This window comes from Sminthopsis crassicaudata, chromosome 3 (assembly GCF_048593235.1).
Source record: "Sminthopsis crassicaudata isolate SCR6 chromosome 3, ASM4859323v1, whole genome shotgun sequence".
Taxonomy (NCBI): Eukaryota; Metazoa; Chordata; class Mammalia; order Dasyuromorphia; family Dasyuridae; genus Sminthopsis; species Sminthopsis crassicaudata.
In genome coordinates this window covers 425,952,953-425,979,196 of record NC_133619.1, presented here as the reverse complement: position 1 = coordinate 425,979,196, position 26,244 = coordinate 425,952,953, and positions in this window count along the sequence as shown.

The window sequence follows — 26,244 nt, the reverse complement described above, 5'->3', positions numbered from 1 at the left end:
AAACAATATTTCTTATCTGGATAAATATAAAATTGTTCATGAAACAAATCAAAATCTTGGTTAAAGAAGTGACAGCAGTTTAAAAATATTTGGTTGTCTATTAAGGCATTCATTCTTCAAACAGTGGAAGATTTAGATTTTAAGAGGGCCATCTTAAAAAGGTTTAGAGAAAGAGTAAATGAGATCTCTTGGCCTACTGTTTTACAAATGGAGTGGCCCAAAAAATAAAGGGACTCTCAGTGAAATATTTAAAACAAAACCAAAAATAATTCTGATGGGGAAAAAGGAATTAACATTTTTTTGTGTTGTAAATCCCTCTGGCAGTGTGGTGAAACCTAGGGATCCTTTCTTAGAATAATGCTTTTAAGTGCAAAAAATAAAACAGATGCGATTACAAATGAAATAACATATTATAGTACAATTTTTTAAAAAAGTTAATGAACTGCAAACTAAAATTTTCTGGCTTAAATGGAGCAGTGTTAATAAAGAAGAAATTTATCAATTAATTTAAAATAATAATTAATATAAATAATAATAAAACACAATAATAATAATGAATAATAAAAACAATAACAGATGAACATAGAAACTAGGATCAGTAATAGAAAATCAGCACCACAGTAGAACATGACCATATAATATTAGTATTTGAAGTGTAAAACTGATTGAATTGAGACTGCTGAGGAAAATCATGGATAGCAAAAACAATTTTCAAAGCTCTATTAGGAAAAAAAAAAAAAGATATCAAAGAAGTGACAGAATTGGAGAAAATGTGATTGCTAAGGATGATAGAGAGAAGTCAGAATTGTTCAGTACTTAATTGTGTTTCTGTTATCTCTTTCAAAGATAATGCCCTAATACTACAAAGAAGAGAGCATACACTGATGATAAAAAGCTGATAACACAACAAGGAGATTCTAAGAGAGCATTTGGATTCCCTTAGTGAATTTCCAGTCTACCTAATTTAGATGAACTACATTCTGGGGAATTGAAAGAACTGATAGATGTGATTGGTGAGTCACTGACAGTGATCCTGGAAAGATCTTGTAAAACAGGAAGAAAGTGAAGAATTCAAGGATGAGTTGTGTTGAATTATAAAAGGAAAGGAAATGCAATGTGCAATGTACTGGCTTGTTGTCAGTTTATGGAAAAATTCTCCAACATATTCTCCTCATCTTAAATTTGATGGAGCTAGGGCACATCACTATTCTTTTATGCTTTTATGTTTCTGACATTTAATATGTATTGCACAGATGGTTAAAAAGAGGTTTTTTAATGTAATTGTGTGTGTGTGTGTGTATGTGTGTGTGTGTGTGTGTGTGTTTCTAGCCAGTTTAGCATAATGAAGTAATAGAAAAACCTATGCAATAATGGGAAAATCACTTAACCTTTTTAGAGCTCTAAGCAGGAAATGTCAACTATGTGGTCAGTGGACTATATGGGGCAGATATAACTTTTGATTGTGGCTTGAACTAGAATTAAAATGTAATTGGGAAATGTTTATTTAGATAAATAGAAGTACAACAAAAATATGGACAATATTGATATATCATTTTTGGAGTTAATATGTTTGTACAGAGGTCCTTAGTAGACCCATTTCTATTAGATTTTGACACAATAGATTTTTAAGCAAATCTCTAAGATCATATTTTGAAGATAAAGTGCTGATATGCATTGATAGAAGAAATTTCTTCATTAAGGAATTACCATTTATAAGTGAATCATAGATCCAGTCTCTCTCACTGCATAGGAACTGTGGCATAAAACTTTTTTTAATAATAGGGACCGATAATAAAAAAAAAATTGGGGGTGAGACCACTGAGTGAGAAGATTTTTTAATACAACTAGTGTTGAGGAAGAAGCAGGCTGAAAGTATGAATACCAATTGGCCCAGAAGTTTGTGTGAAAGGCTTCTAAATATGTTACTCATTTAGAAATCTCTTATTTTAGGAAGAGGCACACATAATTAGGAGTCCAAGAATAAGTCACTTCCAAGAGAGAACAGACAGCATAAAATCAGTAGCAAAGTATTATTAGAAGACTATAGGTATACATAGGTATATGTGTCTATATATGGGTATGTAGACATAAAAGGTAATGAATCAGTAAATTAGAGCTTTTAACAATTGCAAAGTGCTTTACAAATATTATCTCATTTAATTCTTATAGTAACTTTCTAAGGTAGGTGTATATATTGCTTCCTTTCTCACATATGAAGAAACTGAAGTAAAGAGAGATTAAGAGATTTTCCAGGCTCACAAGTGATTGTCTGATTCAGATTAGAATATTGGTCCTTCTTATTTCAGGTTTAGTGCTCTATCTAATGTAGCACTGACCTAACTATTTTCAGAATAATTTCAGGAAAGGGTAGTGACATTTGAAGGGTTGGTAGTGGTTAAGACAAGAGTTTTTTTTAAAAAACAAACAAACAATTACAGTTCTAGTCTAAGTGGTTGGATTAGATTGTATATGGACCAATTCCCATGAGAGTAGTTATTTGTAAAAAACTAGGGATAATTAAAGTGATGATGACCATGATGATGATGATAAATTGAAATTTATACAGATGGAAAAATTGGGAAATTGTAACATTTTCTTTTTTTATTGTAGCTTTTTATTATAAGATATATGCATGGGTAATTTTTCACCATTGGCCTTTGCAAAACCTTCTGTTCCAACTTCTCCCTTCCTTCCCCCCACCACCTCCCCCAATAGCAGGTAGACCAATACATGTTAAATATGTTAAAGTATATCTTGAATACAATATATGTATACATATCCATATAGGTATTTTGCTGCACAAGAAGAATCCGACTTTGAAATAATGTAAAAGTAACTTTGAAGGAAATAAAAAAATGCAAGCAGACAAAAACAGAAGGATTAGAAACTCATTTCCCAGAGTTCTTTCTCTGGGTGTGTAGCTGGTTCTATTCATTATTGAAGAAATGGAACTGATTTGGTTCATCTCATTGTTGAAGAAAGCCATGTCCATCAGAATTGATCATCATATATTATTGTTGTATACATTGAAATATATAATGATCTCCTGGTCCTGCTCTCAGCATCAATTCTTGTAAGTGTCTCCAGGCCTTTCTGAAATCCTCCTGCTGGTCATTTCTTACAGAACAATAATATTCTATAATATTCATATACTACAATTTATTCAGCCATTCTCTAATTGATGGGCATCCACTCAATTTCCAGTTTCTAGCCACTACAAAGACAGCTGCCACAAGCATTTTTTGCACATATAGGTCCCTTTCACTTCTTTAAGATCTCTTTGGGATATAAGCCCAGTAGTAACACTGCTGGATCAAAGGGTATGCACAGTTCGATAATTTTTTGAGTATAGTTCCAAATTGCTCTCCAGAATGGCTGGATGTATTCACAATTCCACCAACAATGTATCAGTGTCCCAGTTTTCCCATATCCCCTCCAACATTAAGCATTATCTTTTCCTGTCATCTTAGCTAACCTGACATGTGTGTAGTGATATCTCAGAGTTGTCTTAATTTGCATTTCTCTGATTAATAATAACTTGGAGTATCTTATCATTTGGCTAGAAATAGTTTCAATTTCTTCATCTGAAAATTATCTGTTAATATCCTTTGACCATTTATCAATTGAAGAATGGCTTGATTTCTTATAGAGTCAATTCTCTATATATTTTGGAAATGAGGTCTTTATCAGAACCTTTCACTGTAAAAATGCTTTCCCAGTTTATTGTTTCCCTTCTAATCTTGCCTGTATCAGTTTTGTTTACACAAAAGCTTTTCAATATAACCAAAATTTTCTATTTTGTGATCAATAACGATCTCTAATTCTTCTTTGTTCACACATTCTTTCTTCCTCCACAAGTCTGAGAAGTAAACTATCCTATGTTTTTCTAATTTACCTATCCCTATGTTTATATCATCCTTTAATTTTTATTCTGAACACAGATATTAAAGGAATCATCAGAATTTATGAGAAATAATCCTGACAAATAAGTATAAAATTAAAAAATATATATCTAGAATAAAAGAAACCAAAGGTACTTTTAGAAAACTATGCCAGACATATTTAAGATCCAAAACAAGGGATCTTAACTGAACAAGAGATATTTGTTGTACCAGTTTGAGAACAGAGGAGTTAGAAAACCTAGTCTAATTCAATTAACTCTGACAATTAAACTCTGACAGTTAACTCTAACAATTAAAGGGCCTGACTATAAAGGTCTGATTGCCAATTGCTTTGTTGCTGGAGAACACCTAAACATTTAAGTAGCTAAGTACTTAAGTAACTAATTAATGAATTGCTTAAGTCCCTTAATACCTAAATACTACAGTTATGTTGTTTGTACTTTTTGTAGTAATTTTGTACTACTTTGTACTAATTATCTAAATACCTTTAGGGTTGGATTTAGAAAAACCCGAGTTCAAATCCAGTTTCACTTATTAGCTGTATATCATTGGGACAAATAACTCAACCCTATTTTTTCATCTGCAAATATGAGAAGGAAATGGCAAACCACTCCAGAAACTTTGCTGAGAAAATATCAAGTGAAATTACAATTAAAATGACTGAAGAACAACAGAACACAGTATACATAAGAATATAAAGATCTAAGTATTTATTATGTAAATATTTACTACCCCCAAATTAACTGATTTCTTGAGAACCTATTTGTTTTTTGTGATTTATAAAATATATACTGTGACAAGATCATCTAATTAGTTAGTTAAGATTTTAGTTAGTTCTTTTCCTTAGTAATCCTACTTAGTACCAAAATGCCCAATCACTTATTTATTTAAGCATCTAAGCAGTTAAGTGTCTAAAGTTTCCTGTTTAATTATTTAGTTACCTAAGAATCCAAGTAATTGTGTGACTAAATTCCTAGGTACCTAATTAACTGATTACTTAAGTATGTGAATAACCTATGTAACTAAGTACCTACAGATGTAATCTAATTACCCAGTTATCTAGCTATTTTGTGCCAAAGTACCTAAGGAACTACTAACAATTTCTTATGGAAATAAATACTTAGCTATTTCTAAAGCAACTGTATACATAAGTATCTTAGCTCTTAGCTACTTATGTAACTAATTAATAGCTTACCCAAATATTTAAGTGCATAATTACATTAATACCTATGCACATAAGTGCCTTTTTGCTTTTCTAATTACCTAAATACCAGTATCTTCACACTAAATTACCGGAGAACCTATGGATCTAAGCAACAAAATAGGCATGCATTTAATTACCTAGGTATCTGTGTACCTAAGTACCTAATTAATTGTCTAAGAAAATAATGTTGAAGTTACATGCCACATCCCTTTCTTAGGTATAAGGATAGGGACATTCTTAGAAAACTGGAAACTCTTCTATATCATTAACTACAACTTTACCATTTGTTAGTCTCAATGTTAAAATAAGTTTTTAAAGTTATGGTTAATGTCTGGGATAATTTTGAAAGTAAGAATATACCTCTGTAAAGCCCCTCAGCTCCTGAGCAGCCTTTGTTTCTTTTGTTGTTGCTAAGAACATTCCTTTCCATTTGATTTGAAAATTGCCAATTGCTCTGCACTTTAGTTAAATCTGATAATAAGACAATTGTACTTACAGCTGGAATTTTTATAAATGACTTTAAAATTATTTTTTCCTATAAATGTCTTGTTATTTTTAACCTAATATCTTTTCTTATTTATATAACCCGTTTCATTCAGAGACAAATCCATCTCTATTTTTGCTGTTTATCAATACACACATATATCTTTCACATACATGCATATTTTTGTGTGTATACATATGTATTTATACATGCATGTTTATATATAGATCTATACATATACACACATGCATGTTCACATATTCACAATATATTTTAGATGCAACATAATTTATCTTTAGTTCATACCTGAAGGTAGAAAAATTGATAGTTTTGAGTCTCTACCCAAATATGTTATTCAAAATTCCTCTTTTCCTGCATTTCTCCTTTTGTAATTAGTTTATTCTATGGATTCCATTGGGAAAGTTCATGCCCAATGTACTTCATTCCTCTTATGGTTTTTCTTTCTTCTGATACTTTGGAATTTACTCTTTCTATTTCTTTTCTTTTCTACCTTTGGGTTCTCTTTTGCTTACAATCTTCCTCTTTAAAATATGTTTCCTTGTTGTGGAATATTATTGTTCTGTAAGAAATGACCAGCAGGATGAATACAGAGAGGCTTGGAGAAACCTACATGAACTGATGCTGAGTGAAATGAGCAGAACCAGGAGATTATTATACACTTCAACAACGATACTGTATGAGGATGTATTCTGATGGAAGTGGATATCTGCAACAAAGAGAAGATCTAATTCAGATCCAATTGATCAATGATGGACAGAATCAGCTACACTCAGAGAAGGAACACTGATAAATGAATGTAAACTGCAGTTTTGTTTTTCTTCCCAGGTTATTTTTACCTTCTGAATCCAATTCTACCTGTGCAACAACAACAACAACAAATCAGTTCTGCACACATATATTGTATCTAGGATAACTATAACATAGTTAACATGTATGAGATGCCTGCCATCTAGGGGAGGGGGTAGAGAGAAGGAGGGGAAAATTCGGCACAGAAGGGAGTGCAAGGGATAATGTTGTAAAAAATGTTCAGTGCATATGTACTGTCAAAAAATGTTTAAAAATAAATAAATAAATATTTTTAAAAATTAAAATAAAATATGCTTCTTGAGAGCAAGGGTTGTATTTTTGTCAGTATTTGTTTCCTAGGCACAATGTCTAGCACACAATAACTATTTAAGAAAGCTTATTGACTTGTCTGATTGATGATTTAGGTATTCTGAAATTTTAAAACAAAAAAAATTAAAATAACCATGTTTTTAATTATGTAATCCCAATCCCCAAAGTCGTTGAATATGAAACTCAAAATTGTGTTACTATATTGCTTAATGCCTAGGCACCAGGTGATTATTTTGATGTTGAACCCAATGTCAAGCCATATTAAATTTGTTTATAATTGAAGAAGATCCAACAATCTCTCCCTTCAGAAACTAAATTTAAAAAAAGAAAGGATGCTAAAGACTATATAAGATCATGTACAAAATGACTGAGAAGACATTAGCAATGACCAAACTATATGATTGCTTTTTCTTCTCTAATAAAACTTTTGAGAGAAGGTTCTATCAGTGTATTCAATTAAATATTGATAAAAATATGAGAAGGGAACTAGCAGAAATTTGCAGCCAATTTTCTATTGCAGATAGCACCTTTGGAATCACACATCTGACTCAGAGGTAGAAAGAATATAAGCTCCATCTGTATCTCTTGTTTACGGATTTTCTAAAAGCATTTGGAAGAATAAAATGCAACCTTGAAAGTTCTTTTTGAAGAGGTCCCTTATGTATATGTGAAAATTATCTATACTTTTATGACATGTGGTTAGAGAGATCACTTTACTTGACAATCTAATAAGCATTGACTCAGATAAGATATTAAATTGATAGCCATATGTTCACCTTAGGTTTTCACAAATGTCATGGAAGGTATCTTCTGCAAAGTATAGCAAATCATAAACTTCCCTATTGATTACAAGGTTCTCCAAATGCTCTTGCTAGCTAGTCCTGATGCATATCAGTCTCTCCTTTGTAAAAATTACATCATTGAAAGATATTGGTCAACCCATTCGTATCAGGCAATGCAAATGAAAAATTCATATTGCATAGACTATGCCCTAAAAATATATGGGAATCTGATTGAATATGTACATTGCTATATATCTTTGACACAAATTTCAAGTGAATGATATAATCAAAGCATTGGGATCAAGAAACTTTTTGAGGCTTGGAATTTTTTTTTACATTTACATATTGCTACATTATAAACAACGTCAATAAAAATTTTGAACTTAATTTTGTTAAATATGCATTTATTAAGTTTCTTCTGTATCATGTTGTAGGGATGAGTATATAAAAACAGAAAAAGAAATGGAGTCTATCTTCAAGGAATTTTTATTCTGCAGAACTTTGTCCATCTCCCTTTTTTCCTCTTTATACAAATAATATAAAACCAAAAATTAAAAAATTCCAACTAAAAAAAAATTCAATAATTCCCACCTCATAAGAACTTTATTTATATTTTTCCCTTCCTAGTATCACTGTGACTTACCAACAAGCTCCAAACTCCTCATCCCCTATTTCTTAAAACAAGTATAATCAAGCAAAATAAATATACATAATTATTAATAATTAATACAATAATATATTAACATTACATATTATAATATAAAACATATAATATAATAATATAATAAATATATAATTATACACTAGATAAATATATATAATAAATATAAAATGATGACCACGCTTGGAAATGCTTGCCCTATTCTATATAATTTTCCACTGTCATTTGGCTTATAAGTAGGAGGTATGTTTTTAATATCAGGTCCTCTGACATCATAATTCTTACAGCCATTACCTATCTATTCTTTGATATATGTTTATAAACACATTATCTTGTTCAAGAGAGAGTGATGTAAAGCTGTTTGCAAAAGAGAGAAAACAAAATAAAAAGATTAGCTAATATGCAATAGAATAAATGGGAAATAGCATATGATTCCTGTTAAACATCTGAGACCCTTTTCTTTAGATATTCCTGTTAATTTATTATTTATTCTTATCTTCACCTTATATAGTCTCTACATTCTTTTCTCCCCACTCCTCTGCCCAAAAGAATTGAATCTTGACCACTACTATTTTTCATCATTCCCTGGGTGTAGGAATTGTCAATTACATGCTGAAAGCTATATGATAGTCTCTGAACATAGAGAGACTTGTTTCTTGTTTCTTGAACCAAGAAACAAAAGAGCTCCTTTACTTACAATTTATTCTCAATATAGGTATTCTGATTTTTGCCAGAAAAGCAAAAATCATTATTGGTTCTTATATCTTTATACTTCAATTCTTGTTTTCTGAGAATATCTGGATCCAGTCTGGCAATGACAGCAGCAATAAGTATTGCATTGGCTTTATATAATGTGGTTTCAAGGCTTACAGAACTACTGGTATGAAAAAAAAATTATTAATGAAGCTTATAATAATAGAATTGTCTGAGTCATTTAACTTTCCAGTTATCTATCATAATAGCTCAGAAATTTTTATATCAGTATAGATCCTGAGTTGGAAGAGACCTTTGAGGATAATGAGACCAACTTTCTATAGATGAGGAAACTGAAGCTTAAGGAATTTGTGACTTGTCCCCTCATACAGTTTCTAAGTATCTGATGTGGGATCGGAATTTAGGTATTCCCAACTTCAAGTTTAGCACTCTATCCACTCAATTATGCACTCTCTTTGTACATTTTTATAAATGTTTATTCTTGGTATTTCTTTAGTACAAGTGTTCTGGTGTAGCCTTATACTGACTGAACATACCTGATACTTGCCTTTCCTGCTGGTAGCATTCATTATTCTTAAATCTCATTTCTATCATGTCCAGTTCTTCCCCTCAAAATCTCAGTATTTAGTCATATCCAGATATCTTAACAGGGCACCTGACTCTTACATGGTTGTCAAAACTTTTTTTTTTCAGTTCTAAACAGCTATAGAACAAGACCTAATCACTTTAATTCAATTCCCTACAACAGCCTTTACAAGGCAACTTCCATATCCTTTATAATCACTTCACCTCTCCAAATTCCTTTTGTCTTTTGCAATTTTGACCATGTCAGTTTAATCTTTTGGATCTTGCTATTTCAGAATAGATTAGTTCTAGTATCATCAACTGCACTGTCTCAGATCATCATTACTACCCTCATTTCCTGCTTAATTCCCAAATTATCCTTTTTACTTGTATCAGGCAAAATTTGCTGAATGCTCTTTTCATCAGACCATTCCTCTGCCTTCCATCCTCTAGATTTTCTGTCTGGCTGTATTTAAATGCTATCTAGTTCAAGAAGACTTCTTGAATAATTGAGAGTTGGAGGAAGTAAGTGCCCTTTAGCCTTACTCTTTCTAAAAAATGAAACCATAAGAACATATCCATTAGGTGCCCTTATAATTTTGCTTCTGTATAATTAATCCTATAATTTATGTTCTAAGTTTAATCAGTTGTCTTGATGTCCTTGGCAATATCCATTTTTGAATATGTTCTCTAAGGGGATTTATCCTCTAAAGAAATGTCTTTGATTCAAATGTGACATGCTTTGAGGAAATAGAAGGGCTACATTGCTTAGAGTTTCTGTAGCAGGAAATGAAAGCTGGAAATACTCCTTTAAGCTTTCCTGGTGGGGATTGGGTTTTTAACATTTTGGGAAGGAATTGATTAAATTTGTTGACACCTAAAGAAATACTCCATTTTTATTGTAAATATTCCCTGGAGAACACTCTCTTGTCTTGTTTAAATTTTGTAAGATACTCAACATTTTTTTTGGTGACTAAAGCCTTATTCGCTTGACCTTTAATTTTGTTTAAAAATGTATGTGATATTATCTGTAAGGGACAGATAAAGGTCTGAGTATAAAAGAGAGGTATTTTATTGCATGATTGCTGTATTTAAAAATAACAAAGCCAAAGTTATTTTGAATTATTTGATAAAAAAGTGATACTTCATATTTATATTTTAAAATAGGTTAGTTTTAAATTAGTTTGCTCTAGGAGCTATTTTTTAACATAATATTATAAAGGTATTCATTTCTCAAAGCTACCAGAAGTGAAATAATTCAGATCTGTTATAAAAAGAGCTCATTAGAACTTAATTTTTAAAATTATATATTTAATTTGTCATATCTGGTATACATATAATGCTATAGTTCCCTCAGGATATACTGAATATAATTGTATATCTTCAGTACATTAAATAAAGTAAAAGGATCATAAGTAAAGAAGTAGTTTCTTAACTCCCAGAACATGAAACAGATCTGCAGTAATTAAATTAAATGTAACAGTAGTGAATAATAGAATGTCATTATGTGACAATTTAACCCCAACTGCTGTCAGTCAGTAAAATGGAATATCATGAACTCTGCTATTTGCTGATGCATCTTTTTTACCCAATGTCTGATATATATTGTTTTTTATTGATTGGCTGATTGATCAACAGACAAGGATCTCTCTACTTTTTGATAGTCTTTATGGAGAACTGGAATTCTGTAGGGATTTTTTTCAATTAACAAATATTGTTTTCTCTCCTATCTTTCCTACTGGAAAAAAGTAAAGAAAAACAAAAGCATCATAATTGTCTTTATAATCAAATAAAACAAATTCCCATATTTACAATATTCAAAATATATAATTCATTTTGCATTTTGTATTAGTCATTTCCCTGTTAGGAAGTGGGTAGCATCACTATTGATTCTCTCAAATTGTAGGCATTCAGGCATTGATGAGTTTCTAAAACTTTAAAATTGATTATATTTGTAATGTTGTTTATTGCTTACCTCATGCTGTATCAGTTAATAAAATTTCTCCCAGTTATATTGAAACTCTTTCATTATTTCTTTTTTAGTTTTGTTGATGTATTTAATTTTTACATTACAAATATTTATAAACTATTCTCACTCTGCAAAATAAAATAAAATTGTTAAATAACATGAATAATTCAGAGATGTTACCTAAAAATATCTGCAACATTTCACTCATTTTTATAACATTTTCCCTCAATGGGTACAAAAATTGGTTGTTGTCCTTCATTCTCAAAGAGGAACAAAAAGATATCACTATTTTAAAGTCAAGATACAATGTGTGTCTGACTGCGGCTGATCAGACCAATAAGAGCTCAGAATGCTCTCTGCCATAGGTTAGACACAATAGTATTATAGGTACAATAAAATGTGTGTGTATGTATGTGTGTATGTTTGTGTGTATTATTCTATATCTTAAATGTATCACCTCTCTTTAATTTTCTAATGACTGAACGAATGCTGGTGTATATAATATGATGGAGCACTATTGTGTTGGAAAAAAAATGAGAAAATCAAGACATGGAAAGATCTGTGAACTGATACAGAGTAAAGTGACCAGTATCAGAACAATTTATACTACAATATTAGTATTAAAAAATAAGCAATATTGAGGTTTTTTATAAACTTGTGAAGAGTGAAGTATATATGAAGAAAATTAATGTTGTGCTATATTATTTAATAAAAAAAAAACCATGTGATTTATCCCAGAACATGAAACAGTTCAGTAGTAACTAAGTAAAATGTAACAGAAGGGAGTACAGCAATTTAACTCAACTGCTGTCAAAGTCAGTAAAATGGAATATTATGATGAACTCTGATGCATATTTTAGTATTTGCTGCTGCACCATTTTTGCCCAGTATCTGAAGGGTTGTGACAATGTATGTAATGTGATCATTCCCAGCCAACAAAGCATCTGCTCAGTAATCAATCTAGGTTGGGCTCTTTCCAAGTAAGATTCTCTTTTTTTTTTTTTTTGTTCCTTAGACCAAGAACCTGCATGAGCTAGTTTTCCCTGGGAAATAAGTCTCCTGTTTTTGTTCAAGGTTGGGGGAGATTTGGTCATTAATGAGAAGCCAAATCTAGAGAAAACCTGATTGAGAAAGTCTTTGTTTTTCTAGAGGCTAGAGGCAGCTGAGTCTCATGAAATAGGTAGCATTCATTAAGTGTTAGAGAGAGCATGATCATCCATAACTGAAGGTTAACACACTGACCAATCAGGGTTATTTTACATTTGCCAGAGAATGTCCAAATAATATAATGGCAAGCCAGTTAGAAAGAAGATGCATCTAAATTTTAAAAGACTTGTCAGACTTCAATCTCACTGTTTGGCTCAAATGGAGGCTACTATTCATCATTCATCATATCAGGCTGCATGCCCCCATTAATAAATAACTGATAATTGCTTTCATTTACTTATTTGTTAAATTTTACTGGTGACAAATAGAACCAGGTCAAAAATTTATACATTAACAAAAATATAAAAACAAACAATCTGGAATGCTTTAAGAATAATAATCAATATGATGACCATTGGTGAATTTAGAGAATTTCTTATGGCATATTACTATTCTATTATATAAAGTGTCCTGTTAGGTTCTTACTAAGTGCTAATGAGATAATGAGATAATAGGTTTTTACTAAAACTTTTACTAAGTTTCCGCAGGTTAGGTTTTAACATGGGGAGCCACAGGTAGCCCTAGGGAATTTCTAAATTTAGTTCTCTATATCATTAATTTTCTAATTTTTGACAAAGATGCACTGGCTCCGGCAGACAGGTTTTATAACCCACCAGAAGGGCAGTGTCCAGTGCGATCAGCTCCACTGTCCTTAGATAATCGCCAGGTGATGTGGAGAGACCCAGAAAGTGGTGAATGGAAGGGACCAGATAGGTTAACTGCCTGGGGGAGAGGGTTTGCTTGTATTTCTTCAGATGAAGAAGGAATTAGATGGGTGCCAACTAGTTGTATTCGCCTTGTCCATTGGAGAGAGACAGAAAAAGAGAAAGACCTCAAAACAAAGGAGAAAATCTAAAAAACATCTGACACTGAAAGAGCATGGCTAATAAGAATACTGTTAAAGAACTTTAAAAACCAGAAGGAATCATTGGATTTCCTAACACAAGATGAGACTAATGGACAATGAACTTATGGACATTTATAAATTCTCAATTTATGATTATTTGATCATGTTATTTGTTACATACTTTTAGCATGTGTTATGTTATTATGTTACTATGCTACTATGTGTTTATGTAATCTATGTAATTATGTGTAATGCCTCCCATATTGATGGATTTATGTTTCAAGGTCACGACCACCCTATGTTCTAAATCAAAAGAAAGGGGGAGATGTTAGGTTCTTACTAAGTGCTAAGTCAATACTTAACAATTTTCTAGTTCGGGCCTTTCCTGGGAGTTTGACTTGTGAATTCCTGGGAAGAGCTTGCATGCTTAGGAGGAGCAAGTTCATTGGTTGAAGTAATTTTCCCCAGAAGTCCTTGCATTATCCCACGCCCATTCTCTGGGAGGATAAAAGAGGGCAGCTCTGGAGGAGAAGGGAGTCTCTGCTCTAGACCAGACTTGAGGCAGCTCTCTGCAGGAAGGGAAATCACTTCTTTGGACCAGAGTTAACGGCAACTGTCTGGAGACAAAGGTTCTCTACAGGAAGAAGAATCTGTCCGAGAGATTTGAGTTGACACAGCAGATCTCCCAGAGAGCGATCCGCAGCTTCTGGAGACAACAGCACGTTACAGTATCCCAAAAATCTTGGGGCAATTTCAAGCTTTTACAGTTTAATAGTTTTAAACTACACTAAAACTTTGGGACACCCTGCTTTAATATACTATAATTTTCCAAATAATGGAAACCCATTATCTTTTAGCTCTTATAAAAAAAGTTTATTATTATTATTTGATACATCTTGGTTCTTTTCTTCTTTATTTAATCTTTTGGCATAAATAGGTTCAATCATAACATCAATGCATCATGAGACAAGCACATTTTATTCTTTTTTGTGCATAATTCTAAATTTTTGTTTTTTTGTGAACAATTCTAAATTGTTTGGGGAGAGGATTCTGAGAAGATGGTAGAGTAGGTCAGAAAATTCCATGATCTCCAGATATCTCCCCAGAAATAAACAAAATAATGTCTCAGGGCAAATGTAAAGTGGCAAAAAAATAAATGACTTGCGGCAAAACAATGATAATCCTGAGGCAACCAGGCAAGATCTGAAAATAACAGAATAGAGTTCTGGCCTAAGTGAAGTATAAACACCTTGAGTCTAGTTCCACTGAAATAGCACATGATGAACCCAAAGGATACCTGGGCTAGAAGTAGCCTCAATCCTAGTCATGGGATTTTTCATATCCTAGATAGTTTGAGGAGTAAAGCATGTGAGTCAGAGAAGATTGAGAGAATTGCTGATGAGGAATGCCAGGCTCAGCTATGCTGCTGAGACAGTCCTGAGTGAGAAGGAACTAGCACATGTCTGATGAATGCAGATGGGATTGGGGTTGGGGGGTACTACTGGCTGGAGTCACTTACAGAGGAGTGGAGTGGTATTCTTGATTTTGGTTCCAGGATAGAGGGGAGAACTGAAGGAGGACCTGATACCTCAGAGGCACCATCCTCCACACCCAGGACTAAAGATAATAACACTAACAAAATGCTAAAAATAAAAAAAAAATGAGTATACAAAAGAGAAAAAGCCTAAACACAGAAAGTTGCTATGGGAAGCGAGAATACTGGGGGTTCATCTTTACAGGAGGATAGTAAAGCAAAAAAAAAAAAAAAGCCTTTTCTACCTCAAAGAGTAATGTCAAATGGCCACCTACTTCCCCCAAATAAATAGAACTTAAAAAGACTTAAAAATATAATGAAAGAGATTGAGGGGAAATTTAAAAATGATAATGATCTAAGAAAAATAAGATTATAAAAATAAAGTCAACTAACTAAAAAAGGACATCAAGAATTTTTGGGAAGAAAATGAATCCTTGCAAACTAGAAATGGGTAAAGGGAAGCCACCAAAGTTATATGAGACCAAACAAAATATAAAGACTGAAAAATAATAGAGAGAATATAAGATTTCTCATTAGAAAACTAGATCTGGAGGACGATCAAGAAGAAAAAATAAGAAAATAATTGGACTATCTGAAGGATACAGTAAAAAATTAATCTTGATATAAAATTACAAGAAATAAAAAAAATATTATGAAGTGTTAGGATAAGAGGTGAAAGAAGAAATAGAAAAAAAATCAATCAATCATTACCTGAAAGAGATCTTATGAGGAAAACCTACAGGAAGATCACAGCCAAATTCAGAAACTCCCACATAAAGGAGAAAATATTATGACCAAAAACAAAAACAAAAAAAAATTCAAATATGATAGAGCCACATTTAGAATTACATAAGACTTAGCAGTGGCAACAGTAATAAACTGCAGGTTTTGGAACACTATATATATATATATATATATATATATATATATATATATATATATAATTTTTTCTTATTATAGCCTTTTTATGTACAAAACAAATATATGAGTAATGTTTCAACATTGGCCCTTGCAAAAGCTTCTGTTTCAACTTTTCCCCTCCTTCCCTTCACTCCCTTCCCTAGATGGCAGGTAGTTCCATACATGTTATATATAATAAAGTATAGGAACACTATATATTAAAAAGAAAAAAAAACTAGGCTTGTGGCCAAAAATCTTAACAGCAAAGTTAAGCATAATCCTGAATTTAAAAAACAAATAAACAAACAAACAAAAAAACATTCAGTAACTTGTCAGATTTTCAGGATTTTGTTGCAAAATAGACTTTAAAAAATTGACATACAAAATCCAAGAGAAATATAAGGTAAACATCAAAGGAACTAAGTAAGGGAAACCTATTTATGTTTTATACAAGGAAATATAAACTGTATGTGTGATGTCATTATAAATTGAAGATTGTGGTGGATATGAATATGATGAGATTCTAAAAAGCAAAACCACATAGGAAAAGTAATTATCTTGGACAAATGAGGTGTGAAAGGAAGACAGAGGAATTAGATGGAGTAGAAGGACTAGTAATTCTAGAACTCTATTCTCATTGGGAGTGAGTTTAGGAAAGCATGAAAATAGGATATAAAAGTCGTAGAAATTCAGAAAAAAATGAGAATAAGGGAGAGTCATCTAACTGCAGGCATATGTACAAATGTAAACCCAGGGGCCAATATTCCTGTAAAACAACCCATTTTTTTGGTGGGACACTAGAACCCCAATAGAAAATAAGTTTTTTCAAGGCAAAGAAAATCTTATTTTAATATTTATATCTCCATATCTAGTACTTCTTGGCACATAAGAGATTAAATTCTTGTTGAGTGATAGACTACAGTAGAAATCCTTTTGTTTGTTTTTTAACATAGTGGTCTTATGAAAAAAAAAAGAATAAACTGATATTTCTAACAAAAACTGAGGAGTTTTTGAGTAGTCTCTTGACTCAATTGTATATTTTTTCTTGTTCATCAGTATTTTCCCATAGGAGTATCTTCTTCTGCCAGATCATAATCATTACTATGATGAAGTTGCTGTATTACCACAAACATTTTGTTAGCTTATTTAACTGTCAAAAGATTGGGAATCACTGACAGGTTAGCCTGATCCTCAAAGTTGCCATGACCTTATCACAGTCTTTCTCAAATAACTTTGTACACATTTAGTATATATTTTTTGTTTATATTCTTCCACTCATATTGCTTTTCCCTACATATGACATAATCTCCTTAGTGAAGAAATTATTTTGTTTTGTTTTTATATTTTCAGTGCTTAGCAAAGTGCCTGACATCCTGGCTATTAAATAGGTATATATTGAATAAATTAAATAAAAAATGAATCATACAAATAAAAATGATGTGAGAAGATGGGCATATAATTTTCCAATTTTAATTCAAATATATGGATAAATGAAGTCTGTGGCTACCCTACCTATGGAAATACATAGCAGATAAAAGAAAGTTGATAGGTATGTTTGTGGAGATCAGATACAATAAAACCATATTCAGTGAAGTATGTTTTAAAAAGGAGTGATTGACTCCTCTTATACAAGGTAAAGTATTAAGGATCATGAAGGTAGACAAAAAATAGGATGTACAAAGATGCTGAAGCAAAATGGAAAAGAGCATAGCTAAGGATTTTGCTTTTATATGTGAGAATCTTGATCAGTGTGCATTATGTTAAATGAAAATACATCAAGTACAATACAGGAACTATTATTGATGCATTTTACAAATGTGTGAATTCCACTCCCAAATTCCCCAGGTAATATTGCTGGCTCATAATTCCAAAGACAGTCTAAATTTTCATTAACAATAAGTAAGATTTAATTAAAGACACAACTTAATTAAAACTAATAAGCATAACTCTGATTTACACATTTTAGAAAGAGCTTTCTGCCTTCTTAATTCAAAGCATTCAATTCCCTTTGCTGGCAGTAGATAAGAAAGCACATTACAGTGACCTTACCTTTAATCTGTTTCTGTCAGGAGGCTTCTAAAACCATTTACCCCCATTAGTGATGATAAATATTTGATATCAAAATCTGAGTCTATAGGCATAAGCAAATTGACCAGGCTTTTTCCCAAATGAAAATATTGTTGGGCAACAGAGAAGGGATTGCTAAATGCAATTTCGTGAGTTCATATGTATTTTTTTCTAATTTAAAATATTTCTAAAATTGTTCTAAATTTTTAGCCTACAAATCAAATGTTAATGCAATTCTAAGCATACATGTTTGCTGATTTTATATAATATATATAATGTAACATTTTATATATGTAATTTTATAATGTATGCATGAAGTGTATGTCTATGTATGTGAAGAGGTTATGTTATATATAAATATATATGAACATGTACATATGTGTATATATAGAAAAGTATGTATATATACATAAATATGTACATATATATAAAAACATATACATATACATACATACATACATATATACATACATATATACATACATATATATATATATATATATATATATATATATATAATCCTTCATCCCACAGTTGATATACTTTGGTAGCATCAAATCTATTCCGGCATATAATTAGGAGGCTAACCAGAGAAGGAAAAGTTCATAGGATAATATATTTAAGGATGAACTTGATATATCAGTTCATCTAACTCCAAATAGTTGAGTAAGTTGCTCAACATCACAATGTTAGTGAAATGAAAATGCCAGGATTACAATCCTCATCCTTCAGATTGTTACTTTAAGAGATCACTGATAACTTTGCAGGATACAATTCCAGTTGAATTACAAGGTTGAAAGCCAAGACAGGGAGAGTAGAGAAATTTTTCTTTTTTTAACTTTTAATTTATAGAATAAAAGAAACATTTCCATAAATTTTTAAAAATTAGTTTTATAATTATATATTTTTGACCATATACATGCATGAGTAATTTTTTATAATATTATCCCTTGTATTCATTTTTCCAGATTTTCCCCTCCCTCCCTCTATTCCCTCCCCTAGATGACAGGCAATCCCATACATTTTACATGTGTTACAGTATAACCTAGATACAATATATGTGCATAAATCCAATTTTCTTGTTGCATATTAAGTATTGGATTCCGAAGGTATAAGTAACCTGGGTAGATAGATAGTAGTGCTAACAGTTTACATTTACTTCCCAGTGTTCCTTCTCTGGGTGTAGTTGTTTCTGTCCATCCTTGATCAGCTGGAAGTGAGTTGGATCTTCTTTATGTTAAAGATATCCACTTCCATCAGAATATATCTTCATACAGTATTGTTGTTGAAGTGTATAGTGATCTGGTTCTGCTCATTTCACTCAGCATCAGTTCATGCAAGTCTCCCCAAGTCTCTCTGTATTCCTCCTGCCGGTCATTTCTTACAGAGCAATAATATTCCATAGCCTTCATATACAATAATTTACCCAACCATTCTCCAATTGATGGACATCCATTCATCTTCCAGTTTCTAGCCACTACGAAAAGAGCTGCCACAAACATTTTGGCACACACAGGTCCCTTTCCCCTCTTTAGTATTTCTTTGGGATATAAGCCCAGTAAATAGCATTGCTGGATCAAAGGGTATGCACAGTTTGATAACTTTTGGGGCATAGTTCTAGATTGCTCTCCAAAATGGCCGGATTCTTTCACAACTCCACCAACAATGCATCAGTGTCCCAGTTTTCCCACAGCCCCTCCAGCATTCATCATTATTTGTTCCTGTCATCTTAGCCAATCTGACAGGTGTGTAGTGATATTTCAGAGTTGTCTTAATTTGCATTTCTCTGATCAGTAGTGATTTGGAATACTCTTTCATATGAGTGGATATAGTTTCAATTTCATTATCTGAGAATTGTCTGTTCATTGGAGAATGGTTTGATTTCTTATAAATTAGGATCAATTCTCTATATATTTTGGAAATGAGACCTTTATCAGAACCTTTAACTATAAAAATATTTTCCCAGTTTGCTACATCCCTTCTAATCTTGTTTGAATTAGTATTGTTTGTGCAGAAACTTTTTAGTTTGATGTAATCAAAATCTTCTATTTTGTGATTAATGATGATCTCTAGTTCTTCTCTAGTCATAAATTCCTTCCTCCTCCACAGGTCTGAGAGATAGACTATCCTCTGTTCCTCTAATAAATTTATGATCTTATTCTTTATGCCTAAATTATGGACCCATTTTGATCTTATCTTGGTGTATGGTGTTAAGTGTGGGTCCATATCTAATTTCTGCCATACTAATTTCCAGTTTTCCCAACAGTTTTTTTTCAAATAATGTATTTTTATCCATAATGTTGGTATCTTTGGGTTTATCAAACACTAGATTTCTATAGTTGTACCCTTTTTTGTCCTTTGTACCTAATCTGTTCCACTGATCAACCAGTCTGTTTCTTAGTCAATACCAAATGGTTTTGGTGACTGCTGCTATATAATATAGTTTTAGATCAGGTACACCTAAACCACCTTCATCTGACTTTTTTTTTTTTTTTCATTATTTTCCTTGAAATTCTTGACCTTTTATTTTTTCCATATGAACTTTGTTGTTATTTTTTCTAGGTCACTAAAATAGTTTCTTGGGAGTCTGATTGGTATAGCACTAAATAAATAGATTAGTTTCGGGAGTATTGTCATCTTTATTATATTCGCTTGGCCTAACCACGAGCACTGGATGTCTTTCCAATTATTTAAATCAGACTTTATTTTTGTGGCAAGTGTTTCGTAATTTTGCTCATATAATTCCTGACTTTTCTTTGGTAGATGGATTCCAAAATATTTTATACTCTCAACATTTGTTTGGAATGGAATTTCTCTTTGTATCTCTTGCTGTTGCCTTTTGTTGGTGATGTATAAAAATGCTAAGCATTTATGTGGATTTATTTTATATCCAGGAACTTTGCTAAAGTTGTGAATTATTTCTAATAACTTTTTATTAGAATCTCTGGGGTTTTCTAAGTATACCATAATATCATCTGCAAAGAGTGACAGTTTGATTTCCTCATTACCTACTCTTATTCCTTTAATCTATTTCTCGACTCTTATTGTTAAAGCTAACATTTCTAATACAATATTGAATAGTAATGGTGATAGTGGGCAACCTTGTTTCACTCCTGATCTTACTGGGAAAGGTTCCAGTTTATCTCCATTGCATATTATGCTTACTGACAGTTGTAAATATATGCTCCTGATTATTCTAAGGAATAGTCCATTTATTCCTATACACTCCAGCGTTTTTAGTAGAAATGGATGTTGGATTTTATCAAATGCTTTTTCTGTATCTATTGAGATGATCATATGGTTTTTATTAATTTGATTATTAATATGATCAATTATACTAATAGTTTCCTAATATTAAACCAGCCCTGCATTCCTGGTATAAATCCTACTTGATCATAGTGTATTATCCTGGGGATGATTTTGAAGTCTTTTTGTTAATATCTTATTTAAGATTTTAGCATCAATTTAGCATCAATTAAGGAAACTGGTCTATAGTTTTCTTTCTCAGTTTTCAATCGACCTGGTTTAGGTATCAGTACCATGTCTGTGTCATAAAAGGAGTTTGGTAGGACTCCTTCATTCCCTATTTTTTCAAATAGTTTATATAGCATTGGGGCTAATTGTTCTTTAAATGTTTGGTAGAATTCACATGTAAATCCATCTGGTCCAGGGGATTTTTTCCTGGGGAGTTGATTAATAGCTTGTTCTATATCTTTTTCTGAAATGGGACTATTTAAACAATTTATCTCCTCCTCTGTTAATCTAGGAAGCCTATATTTTTGGAGGAAGTCATCCATTTCACTTAAGTTATCAAATTTATTGGCATAAAGTTGGGCAAAGTAACTCCTTATTATTTCTCTAATTTCCTCTTCATTGGTGGAAAGATCCCCCTTTTCATTTGTAAAACTAACAATTTGATTTTCTTCTTTCCTTTTTCTGATGAGATTTACCAAAGATTTATCTATTTTATTGGCTTTTTCATAAAACCAACTCTTGGTTTTATTTATTAAATCAATAGTTTTTTTTTTTTTACTTTCAATATATTGATTTCTCCTTTTAATTTTAGTATTTCAAGTTTGATTTTTGGTTGGGGTTTTTTAATTTGGTCTTTTTCTAGCTTTTTAAGTTGCAGGCCCAATTCATTAATCTTCTCTTTCTCTATTTTGTTCAAATAAGCCTCTAAAGATATAAAATTTTCCCTTATTTAACCCTTTAGCTGCATCCCACAGATTTTGTTATGATGTCTCATCATTGTCATTATCTTGGGTGAAATTATTAATTGTTTCTATAATTTGCTGTTTCACCCAGTCATTCTTTAAGATGATATCATTCAGTTTCCAATTACTTTTTGGTCTATTTACCCCTAACTTTTTGTTTTTGTTCTTGTTTTTTATTGCATTGTGATCTGAGAAGAAGGCATTAATTATTTCTGCCTTCCTGCATTTAATTTTGAGATCTTTATGCCCTAATATATGGTCTATTTTTGTATAGGTTCCGTGAACCACTGAGAAGAAAGTATATTCCTTTCTATCATCATTCAATTTTCTCCAAAGGTCTATCATACCTAGTTTTTCTAATATTCTATTTACTCTTTTAAATTCTTTCTTATTTGTTTTGTGGTTTGATTTGTCTAAATCTGAGAGTGCAAAGTTGAGATCTACCACTATTATAGTTTTACTGTCTATTTCTTCTTGCAACTGTCTTAACTTTTCCTTTAGAAAGTTATATGCTATGCCACTTGGTGCATATATGTTTAGTATTGATATGGCTTCATTGTTTATGCTACTTTTTACCAGGATATAGTTTCCTTCCTTATCTCTTTTAATTAGATCAACTTCTGCTTTTGCTTGATCTGAGATAAGGATGGCTACCCCTGCTTTTTTGGCTGTACCTGAAGCAAAATAGATTCTGCTCCAACCTTTTACCTTTACTCTGTATGTATCTCCCTGCTTTAAGTGTGTTTCCGGTAAACAACATATTGTAGAGTTCTGACTTTTGATCCAGTCTGCTATCCATCTCCATTTGATGGGAGAGTTTATCCCAATCACATTTACAATTAAAATTATTAATTATATATTTCCTGCCATCATATTATCCCCAGATTATGCTTTTTTTCCTTGACCCCCCTGAACTCCTTCCCCAATATTTAATTTATAGACCCCACTTGTGACGCACAGCCCTCCCTTTTTAGCATCCCTCCCACCTCCTTCCAAGTCCCTTCCCTTATTCCCCTTTTCATTTTCTCTTTTCTTCTCCCCCTTTTAATGAGGTGAGAGAGAATTCTTTGAAAAACAAATATGTCAATTATTTACTCTTTGAGCCTATTCTAATGAGAGTAAGATTCATACAATGTTTCTCCCCCTCTCTAAATTACCTCAGATGTGGTATATTTTCTATGCCTCTTCCTGGGATGTAGTTTCCCTGTTTTTATCACTCTTTCCCCTTTTTCTGATACTACCCCCTTCCTTTTACTACTCCCCCTTTTTTATATCAGTAAAATCAAATTACCCATGCAGATTTTCTATATATTCACAACAGAGATACAGTTCTCAAGAGTTCTTTTTACCTTTTTCTGTTTCTCTTCATTCTTGTGGATGTAGATTACATTTTTTTTTTTTTAGAAACAAATGGAATTCCTCTGTTTCATTAAATGACCATCTTCTTCCATGGAAGAAAGTGCTAAACATAGCTGGGTAGTTTATTCTTGGTTGCAATCCTTGAGCTTTTGCCTTTTGGAATATCAGGTTCCAGGCCCTCCAATCTTTTAATGTAGAGGCAGCCAGATCTTGAGTGACCCTTATTGTGGCACCTTGATATTTGAATTGCTTTTTTTAGCTGCTTGCAATATTTTTTCCTTTGTTTGGTAGTTCTGCAGCTTAGCCATAATGTTCTGTGGAGTTTTTTTTTTTTTTTTTTTTTTTTTTAGGGTCTTTTTCAGAAAGTGTTTGATGAATTCTTTCAACGCCTATTTTCCCTTCTGTTTCTATTATCTCTGGACAATTCTCTTTGATGATTTCTTGTAAAATAGAATCTAGGCTCTTTTTTTTGATCACAGTTTTCGAGAAGTCCAATGATCCTAAGATTATCTCTCCTAGATCTATTTTCCAGGTCTATAGATTTTCCCAGCAAGTATTTGAAGTTATTCTCCAGCTTTTCATTTTTTTTTTTGTTTTGTTTTGTTTGATTGATTCTTGGGTTCTCAATGAATCATTCATTTCTATTTGTTCTGTCCTGATTTTTAGTGAGTTGTTTTCTTCATTCATATTTTTCAGTTCTTTTTGTATATGCCCAATTGAGTTTTTAAATGAATTATTTTGCTCTGTTGAATTTTTTTTTCCAATTTCCCTAATTTTTTTTGAGAGTTATTTTCCTTTTTCCAATTCAGAAATCCTACTTTCCTGTAATTTTTTAACCTTTTCTAATTCACAAATTTTTTTTCCCTGCATCTCCTGTGAATTCTTTATTTTTTCCAACTCAAATTTCAGGACATTGTTATTCTCTATCAAAGCTTCTCTTTCCTTTTCCCATTTTTCTTCAAACTCTCTTAACTTTTTAATAGTCTCTTCTAGGAGAGAGTTATGTGATGGGGGGCAGGTATCATTCCCCTTTAGAGTGTTATCTGGTAACTCTCTGCTGTTAACTTCCTCGGGGTTGGATACCTGTTCTTTCTCTGTGTAGAAGGAATCAATAGTTCTCTTCAGCTTTTTACCCATTGTTAAAAATATTTTGGGGTCTGCCCTTGGGGTAAGAAGTTTATTTATTTACTTATTTACCAGCTTCCTCCCAGACAGGATAGATGCAGCAGCTCCTGTGCCTGAGCTAAGAGAGAGCTCTGGGAGAGAGTCCCCCTCCCCGGAAATGCCTCAGAGGTGATAAGGCTGTGCTGTGAGGAGTGCCCAGTGAAGGACCCCACTGTGTGTCCTAGTGACTTCCTTGATGTTTAAGACTGAACAGTAAAAGCGACACAAAGCCCAGCCAATGCGTCCCGTGGGGCATGGATATCAGCAGCTGACATGAAAAGCCCCTGGGCTCAAACTGGAAGTGTCTACCCAGAAACTTCGGTCTCTACTTCAAAGGTTCTGCTTCTCTGGGAGTTCAGTTCCTCTGGGAATTCATCAGCTGCTAGAGTTCCACGGCCTCAGGCTAAGTGTGGCCCTATGTGCATTAAATATTGCCTCAGGCTGTGTCCCTGCTGTTCAAGCTCTTAATTACCCCAAGGAGAAGCCCCAGAATCAGAAAGTGGCTTCAGAGCCCTGCTGAGATCTGTTAGGTCACATCTGGATTGGGGTGGTTCTAGAATCTGGCTTTATATTTTAAAGTGGCTTGATTTCTCTTCTGAACTGTTATTTTATAAGCAGAGAAGAGCTAACAGCCTGTGTCAGATTCCTCTATCTCAGTGGCTTCTCTGATCCCAGAGTTCTTCCCAGCCTGATCGGTGCAGTGTGCTAGCAGCTAACAGCCTGTGCTGGCCTTTTTTCTTCCTCCCCTTGGAACTGACCTTTTCTGTAGATACTCCAGATTCTCTTCAGCTGGTATGTTGTGCTTTTAATCCTTGTGGTTTCTATCAGTCCAGCGTTATTTTTGACGCTGATTGAAGTAATTGGTAATGAGGAGAGAAGGGAGCTTATAGATTCACTTGTATCTTCTCTGCCATCTTGGCTCTGCCCACCCATAACTTAATATAATAGATAATTGCACATGAATCTGCAAATTTACTTTGCACAATTTGTTATTCCTTTCAAATCTACTACAAAATTCTTATAAAAATCTCTTTTCTCCCCTTTCCCCCTTTCTCTCCCCCTCATTGTAGAAATGTCTTCCATTAGATGCAAATACACACATATGTAAAATTATTCCATACTTATTTTTATTTATCAGTTCTTTCTCTGGATACAGAGAGTGTCTTTCTTCATATGTCCTTTATAGCTAATTTGGATATTTACAACTGTCAAAATAACTTATTGGACCAAAGTCACTCTTAAAACAATATTGCTGTTATTGCATTCAATATTCATTTGGCTTTACTCATTTTGCTCTTTATTATTTTTTGCAAGTCTCTCCATGATTTTTGAAAGTCACTGACTCATCTTTTATTAGAGCATCATAATATTCCATTCTATTATATTTCAAAACTCGTTTAGTTATCCCTGAATTGATGGTCATCCCAGTAATTTCCAGATCTTTGCCACCACAAAAAGAGCTGCTATAAACATGTAAGTTCTTTTCATTTTTCCCTAATACTTTTTGGAAATAGAGCAAGTAGTGGAATGAAA